This window comes from Acinonyx jubatus, chromosome B3, assembly GCF_027475565.1.
Source record: "Acinonyx jubatus isolate Ajub_Pintada_27869175 chromosome B3, VMU_Ajub_asm_v1.0, whole genome shotgun sequence".
Lineage (NCBI taxonomy): Eukaryota > Metazoa > Chordata > Mammalia > Carnivora > Felidae > Acinonyx > Acinonyx jubatus.
Window position 1 is genome coordinate 78,762,130 of NC_069386.1, and position 4,589 is coordinate 78,766,718.

General features: G+C 40.4%; 1 long non-coding RNA gene across 1 annotated transcript; it reads right to left on the reverse strand.

Annotated features, from left to right (window-relative positions):
* Positions 1 to 993: 993 nt before the first annotated feature.
* Positions 994 to 3,439, reverse strand: LOC113601541 (uncharacterized). Its single transcript, XR_003422832.2, has 3 exons — positions 3,297 to 3,439; positions 1,970 to 2,082; positions 994 to 1,560 (listed from the first exon to the last, which is right to left on the reverse strand). It is a non-coding gene; the product is annotated as an uncharacterized LOC113601541 (long non-coding RNA).
* Positions 3,440 to 4,589: the final 1,150 nt, after the last annotated feature.

Here is a 4,589-nt window from a genome sequence, read left to right on the forward strand (position 1 = left end):
TCATGACCTGAGCCGAAGTCGGCTGCTTAACCGACTGAGCCACCCAGGTGCCCCTTTGTTTTATTTTTTGAATTGAACTCTCAGTATGTGCTCCACTCTACATAAATGATCCATAACAAAACCACACAATGCCTCTATATATAACTTCCTTTAAGATATGATTTGAAATGACTATGGTTGTTATTAGTGGAAAACACCAATAGGATTGCCCAAGGGAAATCTAGAGAGATATATAACAAATAAATCAAAAGTATTACATAGGAAAAACTGTAGGTCTAATGACTCTGAACCACAATATACATGATGTTCAGGATTCTTTCTTTCTTTCTTTCTTTCTTTCTTTTTTAATGTTTATTTATTTATTTTTGAGAGAGAGAGAGAGAGATTGAGAGAGAGAGAGAGCAAGCTGGGGAGGAGCAGAAAGAAAGGGAGAAAGGATCCCAAGCAGGCTCTACTCTGTCAGCGCAGAGCCTGACACAGGGCCTGAACCCATGTATCATGAGATCATGACCCAGACCAAAATCAAGAGTCAGATGCTCACCTGACTGAGCCACCCAGGCGCTCTTCAGGATTCTTTCTTTAAAAAGCTTCTGATTCCCATGCAAATAATATGGATGTTGATAAACAGCAATATTGAACTACACCTTCTCTTTTCACCCTCCAATCTGGACATCTTTCAGTGTTCCCTATCTTAGTGACTGACATCACCATCCCTTCAAGACTAGAAGTCATCTATGACCCTTCTTGCCACCCCCATATCTAATCCATCCCCAAGTCTTGCAGGTTTGTCTCCCGCGTATTTGTCACATCTACCCATTACTGTCTCCACGGCCACCATTCTAGAGCAGGCTGTTGCTGCCTCTGACCTGGACTACTGCAACCGTCTAATTTGGCTCAAGGAATCCACTGATTCATTCTGCAACCCATCCTCCAAACTGCAACCAGAGAGGATTTTTTAAAACTTTTTTTAATGTTTATTTTTGAGAGAGACAGAGTGCTAGTGGGGGAGGGGCAGACAGAGAGAGACACAGAATCCAAAGCAGGCTTCAGGCTCCAAGCTGTCAGCACAGAGCCTGATGGAGGGCTCAAACTCATGAACCTTGAGATCATAACGTGAGCTGAAGTCAGACACTGAACAGTCTGAGCCACCCAGGAGCCCCGAGGATTTTTTATCTGATTCAAATATGATATGGCCCATCTCCTCCACATCTTACTGTCAAAACAAACAAAAAACACTTAAGCTAAAAACTTAAAAACCAAATATTTTCTTGCCGGGCAAGGAAACAAGAAATCCTGGCTGGGGCCAGGCACTCAAAAGTACCAGAAAGAACACACAGTGTTCCTACTAATTAGGCATCAAAAGCTAGCACTGTGGATTGGATAAAATGAGTCAATAGGTCTTTACATAATTGGTTAAAACAAGTAGACCCATTCTTTGTTCATCATTAATCAGAAAAGAGTCTTCAGTTAGATCCAGTAAGGGTCTTATGTCCTGGGGTAGTGGGGAGTGGGTGTCACTCAAATTCATGGTCCTTTATCAGCTTTACCTGCTTACAATACCTGTGACGAAACATAAAAGTCAATTTTAATATCTCCTGTGCAAGTACTGCTATTTGAAGAAAAATTTCCTTTCACATTACTCCTTCATTCCCACTCCTAGTATTGCAGGCTTCTCATTATTCTATGATCTCATCATTTTACTTCCCCAGCCCCGTCATGGTGCTCTTTAAGCCCTGCCCACACTGGGCTTGAATTCTCTCTCAGATGCCTTGTACTCTTCCCTCTTACTGTGCTGGTAAATACTCTTCTCATCACACCACTACCCCTTTAGCTTAGTGAAGCTGGCATTCTTAAAATCTCAGCCCAACTGTCATTTCCTTCCAGTTTTCCTTGGCTCTCCACTGCAGGTAAGACTCTTCCATTATACACCTGCCAACAAAACTTGTTTTTTGTTCCTCAGGATACTTACCTAAGCTTATTTGATTCTTGGGTTTAGTTAATTAACATCTGTCTCCTCTCCTTGACTGACAACACGGATTGGTTGCATTTTCTTTTGCTCACCATTGTGTCCACCAGTATCTTCTAAAATGCCAAACAGAATTGGTGCTTTAAAAAGTGATGCTCATTATTTCTTGAATGAGTGAATGAATGAATGAATGAATTGACAGAGGGATGAATGAATCTATACTAGCTGGAGTTTGGGACTACAAGCTAACAGAAGTAAGAAAAATTTTATGAAAGCCTTAGCTTGTTCTTATTGTCATAAGGTTTAATTATGAAGATTTGAAGAAATTAAATCTGTAGTTTATTTTTTTATTTTTTTATAAAATTTTTTTAAATGTTTTATTTATTTTTAAGACAGAGAGACAGAGCATGAGTGGGGAGGGGCAGAGAGAGAGGGAGACACAGAATCGGAAGCAGGCTCCAGGCTCTGAGCTGTCAGCACAGAGCCCAACATAGGGCTGAAACTCACGAACTGTGAGATCATGACCTGAGCCAAAGTTGGATGCGTAACCAACTGAACCACTCAGGCGCCCCTTAAATCTGTAGTTTAAATAAAGTATTTGGTAAGATAGGAAAGGAAATGAGGAGAAAAAAAGAAAAGACACAGAGTCTTCAATTATTTCCTTAAAGCAGCCATTAACTTAGACTCTTGATAAGTCACTCTTGGACCATCCTACCACCTATATTACCTTATGCCATCATTCTAAGTCACACCCTCAGGCACACAATGATTATACTTCGGTCTATAGCACCAGCCTAAATTCCCAATTTAATTATTTGTTGTCAGTTGATGTCACAATTTAGTGTTAATTAAATGTAGCTCTTTTTGTCCTTGTGCCTTTTGTTTCTAATAGCTGTAGATCCAAAGCCTATTCTCTAAAAACAGTTTCATGTAAATATGCTTTCATTAATTTAGTGATTATCTGATGCAAATAGACTTAAGAGAGAAAAGGGATGCCTGAAGGCATGTATAAGAACTAATGAGTGACGCTAAACCAACTGTAAAATGATTGAAGCTCAAAATGCTGTCCAAGTTTATAAAATATTTCCTTTGGAGAAGTATGTTATTATAGGAGGAAGTTAGAATATATACTTTATTAATCTATCATCTTCTAATACTTACTATTGTTATACTTGGACACATTTTAGAAATTGCATTACTATTACACATGACAGATTAAACCCAAGTTTATTCCAACTCTCTTGTGAATGGCAGTGTTTTAGTCCATTTGGGCTGCTGTAATAATGTATCACACTGAGTAGCTTCTAAGCAACACAACTTTATTTCTCACAGTTATGGAGAATGGAACTCCTGAGATCAGGGTGCCAGTCTGGTCAGGTGAAGGTCCTCATCCTCTTGCAGACCTCTCTTTGTGTCCTTGCATGGCTGAAGGGGCTAGGGAGCTCTGTGGGGTATCTTTTGTAAAAGCACAAATCCCATTCATGAAAGCTCTACCCTCATGACCTAACCATCTCCCAAAAGCCCACCTCCAAATACCATCATATTGGGCATTATGATTTCAACATATAAATTGGGGGGGGGGGGGAGACACAAACATTCAGACCACAGCAAACAGTGAAGGAAGACAGCACACAAAGGCAAAGAGAACAGAAGAGCTAGACAAAAGTCTGGAAGCTGGAAAGAGATTACCAGCTGGCAGAGATTACCGTTTAGGGAAGTTAAACCTAGAGAACTCTGGTCTTGGGTCATCCATCAGATGCTGCTAAGGGCAGAGGTGCCATAAATAAAACAGAGAAACTAACTAAAACTTTATATATGACATGGTAATACCCAGAACTCCCTTCCCCCATTTGACTTCCAGAACACTGGCAGCCAACTTTATAACCTCCAAGGCAAAAAACTGAAAGAAAGTGATCCACCCAAAAGAGATAATCTATAGAAACTGTCACTTGAGGACCCTTCAAAGAAAGGATCTACATACTCCCTACCATTCTACACCAGGCAGTAAACTAACTCAAAATTTAGAACATCTTGTCAGCATTAAAGGGCATCATTCTCAAATGTGGACAACCAAGGTTTATTTGTCAAAATGCTGTCTCTCTTTCAAGTTCCTCTCAATGTCACTTTTTCCATAAAGATTCTCCCTGAGTCATCAGTTTATATGGCATTAACTATAACCTATCTTGGGTGCCTGGGTGGATCAGTCGGTTAAGTGTCTGACTCTTTGTTTTGGCTCAGGTCATGATTTCACAGTTCGTGAGTTTGAGCCTCATGTCGGGTTGAGCCCCATCTTGGGCTCTGGGCTGACAGCTTGGATCCTGGACCCTGCTTTCAATTCTGTGTGTGTCTCTCTCTGTCCCTCTCCCACTTGTTCTCTGTGTCTCTCAAAAATAAACATTAAGAATAAAACCTCGTCATGCAGTTATCCTACATGCTTTAACACTTATTAGATGTATGCTCTCCTTGACTGCAGGTACATATCCACATATCCAGTTATTTCCTAAACAGATACTTAGATACCCCTATTTTCCTCACACTTCACATTTCCAAAACTGAGCTTGTCATCCTGCCTTCCAAACCCGTGTTTCCTGTCTCACCAAATGGCACTTCAACTACCCAATTA